The sequence below is a fragment of the Cynara cardunculus genome (assembly GCF_001531365.2).
Source record: "Cynara cardunculus var. scolymus isolate 2C chromosome LG 1, CcrdV1, whole genome shotgun sequence".
Lineage (NCBI taxonomy): Eukaryota > Viridiplantae > Streptophyta > Magnoliopsida > Asterales > Asteraceae > Cynara > Cynara cardunculus.
In genome coordinates, this window is record NC_037528.1 from 4,063,344 (window position 1) to 4,073,643 (window position 10,300).

A 10,300-nucleotide genomic window follows, 5' to 3' on the forward strand; every position below is an offset into this window, starting at 1 on the left:
ATGGGAAAACGTACACTAATGAATTTAGTATCTTTTTACACCTAAATTCAATTTATTTTTCAAAAGTCATTATTTTCTTGACTTAATTAATAATTATAAAAAAAAATCAAATTTAGTTTATTAATTTTGATTTTTCTATATCAATTTTAATTTGTTAATTTATATATTTTGTTAATATATTTGAAAAACAATTAAAACATAAACATAATTTTATACTATAATTAAAAAAATTGCAAAATTACACAAATACCAATCTTTGTAAAAAGTAACACTAAATAATAAATTGGCAGTCATATAAATCACTCGTAATCAACACTCGACCATTAAAAAAAATACAAAAAACGAAAAATAAAAAATATTATTTTTTAATAATCAATATATATTTTTTATCAGCTTTAACTTATACGTTCTATAAATGTATTAAAATAAAATAAAAAGATTAAAAATTAATAAAATCATTGAATAAAATAATAACATAAAAAAGAACATATACAAGAATTCAGGTTCTGGTTCAAGCACATGAGCTTTAATAAGAACATGTGACCGAACAAGAACTTATGTCTAACAGTATAAGTTCTTATAAGAACCTCGAAAGAAACTTTAAATCAACGCCATATAATTTATTTATAAAAATAAATAAATGAATAAATACCATATAATTATTATGTTCCATATTCTTTAAAAAGATTAAACCTTTTAAATTGATGATTGTTGTTGTTGTTGTTTCTTCTTCCCTGAAGGCCCCATTAACCCACTAAAAACTCCACTCATGAGATTTGACCTTCTTCACCCAACTTTCAACCTCCAAATTTTTACATCAATTTTAGAGCTTTAAAATACAATATATTATCACAAACTCTATTTATCCAAGATACTTCTCTATGTCACATTTATTTCATATTTTTTTTATAAATCATAAATAATTAAAAATCTATAAATATGATTCTTAAAGCTAGCAAATAATAACAATATTGATATTAATATTAAATTAATATTTTTGCTGGCCTAATCAGGACATGTGCCCAAGAGAAGCACCTTAAATCACGTATCTTTGACCATGAAGATCTGAATATATTTTCGGACTGATTTTGTTGGATTACATAATATTATTAATTTATATTTATTTAATAAAACACCCACATGCCACACACTCATAGTGAAAAAAAAAACCCCTCAATTTTGCTTCCAAAACAAGCGTATTTTAAAACTATTTTTTTATTTAAATTTATAAAATTAAATATAATATTTTCATCTAAATAAACAAGAACACATGAATTTGAATAAAATTATATAATGAATATAATAATTAAAAAAGGAAAATTTCAGTAATATGCACCCCCAAATTGGTGGGAATTTCTAATGAAAAAGAATAGGGTGACCCACTATATTGGTGAGACCTCTCCATGTGCTTGGCTGTATAAACAATATGGGGTCTACTATATTAATAAATGTCCTTTTTTTTAAATATATATTTTAATCATTTTTTATTAATTAAATAATTAATTTTTGTTTGTTTATAAGGAAAATATATTTATGACTGATTTATACTGTGTTAAATGAATGGGCATGTCTTATGATACGTAACTGTAAAAAAAAGGTTTAAAATCCAGTATTAAGATGTCACTTTGCCAATATCTTATATTGAGCCTCCTTCTTCCATTTTCTCAACTCATTCTCCTTCTTTCTCTGCATACATCTCTCTCTTTCTCTCTCCTTGAAGATCATAACGGCAGCTCAAGGAGGCATCCAAAGGGATCGCATTGATCCCGAGTCTCATATATATCGTATATATGCATCGAATTGGGATCATGCTATCCCTTTGGATTCCTCCTTCAGTTGCTTCCAACTTTATAAATATCAGTCTGATCACCGCGAAGAAATGGAAGATAGAAGAGACTAGGATGCCGAGCAAATGTTGAATTTTATTGTTTGGATGTTCCAGTAACTCAAACGAATGTGAAGAAGATAGCGTGATGTGGGTGTCTCTCCGAATACGAGTAAGTATAGTTCCATTCGTTTAATCTTTCAAGGTCTCGAGTTTTCCTTGATGGGTAGGTCAGGTCACAATGCCCTCAAAGTGTAACATGTAGATTCTTTTTACCATCAGATCTTTATACGACGGTTTTCTAGTATTTCAAGAACCACTAAAAGTCTATTACTTGTCGTTTGTTCATTCGTGTTGCTCTTGAATTTTTATTTTCTGAAATTCTATGGACATTTTTCTTAAACAGTGAGCGCAAATACTTACGTTGATTGAAAGATATTAATATGTAAAGTCACGGTGCTAATTGATGCAACGTGTTCATGAATGCATATTTGGTATTAAAAGAAAGTGTTGTAAGAAACCCTACAAACTAAATAGCTAGCAAGCCAATCAACCAATTTATCCATGTTAGGTAACGGTAGCCGGTAGCCGGTAGGGAAGGATGTATGTCGCCTTCAGCATAGGAATTGAAACACGACTTAATTTATTGGCTTTGATGGATGCATGTTATCATGTGACTGTTGCTCAAATGAAAAGCCTAAAAACAACACTATCTCGATAACGTTAATCAAACTGCATCGTGTGGTTATAATCTCTGTTTGGAAAGTTTGTAGAGTATCGTACTGTCTACATACATTCCTTTTTTTAATACAAATTCAACATCTTCTATGCTGATGCTGTGTGGCATTATTTTCATCCAGTTTCCGTTTAAGATACTTAGATTAAAGTGTTCTGTTTCTGACAGTTACATAAATTATCAAGAAAATCTAAAATGGGTTTGTTGGGGGCATTTTAGGAAATCATATTATAAGGGTAATGAAAAGTCCAAAATCCCTAAAAGGAAGTTAGTATGAAAGGGTGGGATAGGGATAGGGATAGCCACAAAATGGGCAATGGAGGGAGTCCAAAATTCACATGGTTTTAGGGACTTTATTTGGAATCCAAGGGAGGAAGGAGTAGGTCATAAATTATGGGCTTCTTTTTAGCAACTTGGGAGCTCATGTTCAGTGTCCCAAAAATAAAGGGAATCATGCACATGTGTGGTGTGCCAACCCCTTCATACAATTATAATTACAATTATAATTACAATTACAAAATATAAATAAATTAAATTATATTATATTATATTTGAGAGGAAGAAAAAAAAATACAATTTGACATATAATTATGTAATTGGTGTATTTAAAAAAAAGGACATGAATAAATGTTACATGTAATATTTGAACTATTAAACAACGGAAAATTATATGCATTGAATGTGTCTTTGGATAACACTTATGCACAATTGTTAATCTTATATACTTAAAAGACACATTGATTGCTTTATTAAGATAATTACGGTTGTCCTTACTCATAAGAGACTAAGGGACTGTTTACATAAACACTTACCCGGTAAACGATTAACGGTAAAATTCAACTCTATCTCTTACTTATCGCGTAAGATTTTAGTTTACCAAAACGATATCGTATGTAACAATTTAGCCGGTAAGAGCTAACCATGGTAAGAGTCGTCGCCATCACTTACCAGGTAAGACTCTCGGTTCATGTCTTCGCTCTTACCAGGTAAGATTCTTGGTTCTTGCCATATTCATCCGGTAAGGAAATGTGACTTGATAAGCGTTTATCCAAGTAAGCATTTGGTAACCGGCCCCTAATTCTAGTGTAACTATACATGTTTCTTTATGATGATGGTTTGGGTTTCGGTGATAAGAGAAGTTATGATGAGAAGCATAAGAAGAGATTTTCACCATTAAATCAATCCTAGATGAATGTCAACACTAATGAGGTGCACCAAAATGGACCGGATCAATTGCCTTTTAAAGCGCAATTAATGAATGAGCATGAGATTAAAAGTGGTTAATGGTTTAGATCTTTTCTTACTTTTTCATCATAACTTTCTTTCTCATACAATCATTCCATGATTGTGAGTTGGGATTTCGATGAGAAAGGGAGTTATTGGGAGAAATGTAAGAAGAGATCTACAACATTAGATCAATCATAACTGAATGTCAAAACTAATGAGGTGCATCAAGATGTACCGGATCCATAATCTATGATGATAAGTAATAGCAATAACCTTTTTAAAAAAAATGATAAAACAAAAAATGTGTGAATTATTATAAGAAACCAAATAATAAGAATTATTATAAGTTTTTGATACCTACAAAATATTAAAAAGAAACTTAAACGAAATATGAATATTTAGCAATAAAAGTGTATGAATTTTATGTTTTAATTAAATATTTAGTATACTTTTAGATAACAATAACCAATGTTATGAAAGAGCCTTTGGTCTAACGGTATGTGAGTTATTGGTTTCTTAAGAGGTCAATGGTTCAAACCTCACCAAATGTGAGAAATGTGTATGAGTTTATTTGTTCTATTTACCGTATATAAATATTATATACTTAAAAAAACAATAACCAATCTTATCTATAATAAGCAGCTTAGTAATAATCGACGTTAACAAATTATAAAAATAAAAAATCGTAACGATTTTATAAAAAAAACAAAATAATAATAATTTGAAAAGGTGATTATTTCAAAACTTTATGATATTCTTGTACACATGAACCCAACCTTCATCTCTTTGCACATGGCTACTTCTCAAATTTCAGAAATATTTTCTCCTAAAATGGAAGATGTTGAAATATGTGTATGCATTATATATGTAGTAATGTAGAGTCGTGTTCATATAAGAGTAGTGATTAAATAAAAGAACATGAGAAGAATCAGATGAATTTACATTACATACCAGCCAAGTTACTTACTGGGTCAGATTTTAGTCCACCAAAACGATATTGTATGCAACAATTTACCCGGTAAGCTCTTACCGTGGTAAGAGTCGTCACTCTCACTTACCGGGTAAGACTCTTGGTCTTTATCTCGCTCTTACATGATAAGATTCTTGATCCTTACCATATTCATCCGTTAACATAATGTAACTTGATGTTCACTTACCTGAGTAAGGGGCTGTTTGGCAGTTGTTGAATGGTTTGGTGCAGAATGACTAAGTGGTCAGAATGATTAAGAGGGTCAGAATGGTTAAGTGCTGAATGAAATAATGTTGTTTGGTAACTGTTTTCTRAATAAAAGYAAATTACCATTTTAACCCTCTTTGTTTTTTTAGTGATCATCCAGTTTCATTATGGTTTACCTAACGACTAAAAATTGAAGAAAGAAAACCTAATCGAAGAAAACCTAATGGAAGAAAACCTAATCGAAGAAAACCTAATTGAAGAAAGAAAACCTAATGAAAGAAAACCTAATCGAAGCTGTGCTACTGTTAAGGGACTGGCGACCATCGAAGCTGTGAAAGGTCACCGGCGATGGAAGCTGTGGAGTCTCACAGGCTATCACCGATCGAGCGACAACCAAAGACGGGGACGGAGATGGTGGAGGCTACCGGAGACGGAAGCTGTGGAAGCTGTGGAGTCTCACAATCGAAGATACCATGGGACGATTCCCGTGTTCCAACAATGTTTCCGAGCAGATAGTGGTGGAATCGGTGAAGGCGACGGCTAGAAGGAGAGGAGATGGGAAGGCGACGTGAAGTCGATGAAGGCGACGTGTGAGGAAGGAGAGGGTGGGGGGAGGAGCTGTGAGCGACGTGTGAGGAAGGAGAGGGTAAAATTGAAAAAAGAACGATCTGAATGGTTGAGTGAGGTAGTAGATGCAAAATGGTTAAGAGGTTATTGTAACCATTAAGAGGGTTGTTTTTTTTTGCCAAACAGACCTAACCTCTTACCGATTAAGAGGTTGGCTCTTAATGTAACAATTAAGAGCCAAACAAACAACCCCTAAGTGTTTGATAAATGGCCCCTTATAATTTTTTTTTTAAAATTGTGACACTATTTGACTAAAACAACAAAGCTATATAGATACTTTTTATAAAGTTATTTTGTTGGTTTATTTTTACCTTTTTGTATGTGAGGTCCTGTATATAATTCTTTATCCTCAAAAAATTCATAAGCATAATAAATATGAAATTAAAGTTAAAATTAAGAAACTGATACAAATAAAATCCAAACCCACACAAATCAACTCATTCAATAGAAACTTATGTTATTATTGTAGCTAAAAAAAAGATCCGCCCCAACGTACGTATACATTAATTACTAAGTATTTAGCGGAAACATAATAATTCATTAGTTACATATATCATTTTGTTTCTATTCTAGCATATAATATAATATAAATATATAAGTGTATATCTTAGTTAATTTCAGTAACGTATTAAGCTTTAAAAAGACTGTAACGAAAAAATTATAATAATATCATAAAATGCACCAACGGGTCTTTCACCAAGGATATTCAAACTTCCTAGAAGGTCAATGGTTCAAACTTTAGTAAAGATAAAAATAGTGTTTGAGTTTATTGTATTTAACGTATTTAAAATATTATTATATTTAAAAATACATTAAATGCACAATACAAGTATTTATGTCATATTGATAGAATATGTTTGTTATATTAATAAAATACGATGGCATTAAGTGCATGATACATATATTTCGTGTGTTTGCAAGTTAGATTTGCCTCTAAACAATTGATCAATCATTTAGTTACACTTAAATCATGAGAAGCAAAAATTTATTGACGGAGATGAAATCAAATAAATAGGTCATCATGTGGTTTGTAATGGTCGTAGCCTTGACAAACCAAGTGACCATAATGGGTTGAGTCCTTAACCCATTGCGCACCATCCGACGTTAGATTGGTGCTTCGCATGGAAGGCAGGGAAGTGTAATAATGTTTTGAGTTATATCGCTTATATTGGCACCACATTTTACGTTGATGGTACATGTGATGGTCCTCATAGTTGTTGTTGCTTCAAAAGAAGAATCCGGTAATTATTTTAATATAAGATTATATTATATATATATATATATATATATATATACATATATATATATATATTTATTTATAATTTTGCTATTTACGTGATATTTTGTTATTATTTCACTATTTCTATATAACTTGGGTTGTTTGTTTATCTCTTAATAGTTTACAATGAAAACATATTCGTTTGAGATGTATTATCACAAAACCCAGGGAAAGTCAAATAATCACCTAGAGTTGGTCAAACCGAAAATTATCGAAATCAACAAAACATAAGAACACAAGATGATTCTGAATTTATGGTTGGTTTACGATTCCATGGTTGAATTACATTCTTAGTATTTTAAAACATAACTCTTGTTTTAACATTACTCGTAACCTTTATCCGGGAATATGACGAACCGTTAATCAAGATGATAAGCATCTTGGTCTCTAATTTGTGAGATAAGTTGTCCCAAAAAAATTAATCGCAATTATTTCACAATTTAATTCACATGGTTGGATTCCAATGATAATAAAAATTATAGTGAGAAGGGTAAAAATGGATTTTCACCCTTAAATCACTAATAATTGAAGATCAAATAAAAATGACCTTTTAAGCTAATTCATGGGATATTTTGGGACTTAATGAGAACCATCAGATCAACACCATTAAAAGTAATCAAGAGTTCAAATTCATTCACACATTTTTCACCTTAACTTCTATTCTCATACGATTGTTCGTAATTCATAATTAAGTATTTCCATTAGTAGATAGGAAAGATATAAGGGATTATTAATATCTCGAACTATTAAGTCTTGATACATTTTTAGAAGAAATAAATTTATGAAATTAAATTATTGTAAAAAAACCATTCACTTAATGAAATCCTTCTGAACTATAAAAATGATAGAAACCAATAATTATTGTGGTAAAAATTATAAGGAAAAAAAACCTAAATATTGTTCAGTTTTTCTTTTTCATAAAATATATATACTATATTATAAAGCATTTGACAAAAACTCTTAAAACTCATTCTTTATGCATGAAGTACTGTGTATTAATGAATATTATCTAAAATCTAAGATTACAAGTAAATTGTACGTAAGTACAACTTATTAAAGCTTCATTTTTGAATTCGTATAACTAACTGCAGATAAACATAATCAAATACAAAATAAAAATATCGTTTTAAATATAAAAAATCTAAAATATAATTAGGATAATCATTGAGTTTTAACAAAGTACTTAATCATTATCCGTAAAAAAAATTATATTATTAAATCAAAAATAAATTACTTCGTTACTAAATTTAAATTAAATTATAATGAAAAATTGAATTAAAGAAATTACAAAAAAGAACTTTTAAATAGTTAATTTGATATTAATATTAATATATTTATTTTCGAAATTTTATGACATCTTTAAATTTATATTTTATTCAAAAACAAAAACATTATTCCTTTTTCAGAACCATATAAAAACCGTATTAAAACATCTACAGAGACGAAATAAAACGAACACTAATATCGGGATATATCTTGTTGCATTACGCAAGTACCCTTCTAGTAATCGGGTAAAAAGAACAGATTCAAATGAATTACTTTAATGGGCCGAATTTAGTTATTTCAAAAATATAAAAATTCAGGACTCACAACCCCAAGTATATGAATAACGGCCCAATCCAGATATCATATGAGTGCAGTTATCACTTATCATCGGCCCCAACAGCCCCATGACTCCGGCGGAATCCAAAACCCTCCTCCCAAGGACAGAAATACACGGATCCCGGGATCCGTCCATTTTGACCCAAACCGACCCGACTCCCATCTCTTTGACTCATCACGCATAAAGTATAAACAATACTGGAGCTCCATTTGTGGTCGATTTTGGAGTTCCGTTCAAAGAGCTTTTCAACTTTCATAATATTTCATTTTCATATGTAAGGAAGTTTTCGATATTTTAACACTGAATATCATAAGTAACTCATAATTATGGTTTTGTTTTACAACTGTTGTTAAACAATAAGCTTAAAATTAGGCATCAATGTTTTCCCGGTTGAAATATTCCTTGAATTGTAGCATATTAAATATGGCTTATCTAGTTATATGTTTTTATAAAATAGGAATATAACAATAACTCGTATTATAATATATTGAGGTGTGATGCAAATAACTTAAAAAAAATATGTGAATAATTGGTTGAAATGGTGGATAATTTGGTTGAAAATTAGATCAAAATATTTGAATTAATCCAATAAAATCTACCGGATGACTAATAGTATTCGATGGATTGAACCGTTCCGATCTGATCCAATCATCATTTATATTGGATTGGATCGGATGACAAAATTCACCATCCAATGAATAATTAAATTATAGTAGATCTACCTGAATTAATTGGATTCCAACCGATAAACACCCTCAGTATAGATTTAATAAACTTCATTTATGTTGCATGTTGGTTAAAAATTGAGTCACTAAAAAACGGAGACACATAAGTATTTTATAAACTTTCATTGTATTAACTTCACTATTAGGTTGCGTTTGGTACATGGGACGGGACAAAACTTACTGTCTCATGTTTGGCGCAGCATGGGACTGAATAAGAACTCACTGTCCCACGTTTGGTACGACATAGGACTGGGACAAGATGGGATAACATGAAACAAAAGAGGTTTTTTCTTGTTCCACTAAAATAGATGGAACAAGATGAGACAAGAATGAGACAAAAACTAAAATATTACTAATCTACTATAGTTTGATATATAACCTTAATATGATATTTGTTTTAATGGTCATCACCGCTAGTTTCGGCCGCCGCCACCACTACGGCGGTCATCGGTGGCCACCGACCACCACAACCCGTTGCCACTACTACCGTCAGCCACCACCACCTCCACCACCATTACTACTACCATCAATTATATCAAAATTTTCATTCAAATTTGGTACAAATATGAAAATTATGTACAAATATTTATAAATTAAATTATTTACTTTATTTATGTTAATTATAACTATTATATAATATTTAAAATCATCAAATAATTTTTTAGGGTAGTTTGTCTGGTTATATCTCGTCTAGTCCTAGTCCTACCAAACACCATGCATACTCTTGTTATGTCCAGACCTGTTCAATCCAATCCAGTCCTGTCTAGTCTTACCCTCTTGTCTTGTCCAGTTCTGTCATGTCCAGTTTTGTTCAATTATGTCTGCATACCAAACGCTACATTAATGACCTAAAACTCTTGTTTTGATAGATTTTAATTTTTTAGTCATAATAAATAATTGAGGTAAATACAACAACCAAATTTTTCAAACTTTAACTGGGCCTTAATTGACTGAGTTAACCAATGATCGGTTTCTGGGTTTTATCCAATATCTATTCTATATTATAAAACATTTGACAAAAATTCTTAAAAATCATTTTTTATGCATGAAGTACTGTTTATTGATGCATATTACTTAAAATTCAAGATTACAAATAAACTA

At 30.4% G+C, this 10,300-nt stretch overlaps 1 protein-coding gene across 1 annotated transcript in view; it reads left to right on the forward strand.

Annotated features, from left to right (window-relative positions):
* Positions 1–9,682: 9,682 nt before the first annotated feature.
* The window catches only part of LOC112515549 (proline transporter 1-like), an 11,592-nt gene continuing 10,974 nt past the window's right edge, over positions 9,683–10,300 (forward strand). Inside the window, exon 1 of the mRNA XM_025122441.1 lies at positions 9,683–9,691. The gene's annotated coding sequence lies outside the window, so the exon portion shown is untranslated. The remainder of the gene's footprint in view (positions 9,692–10,300) is intronic.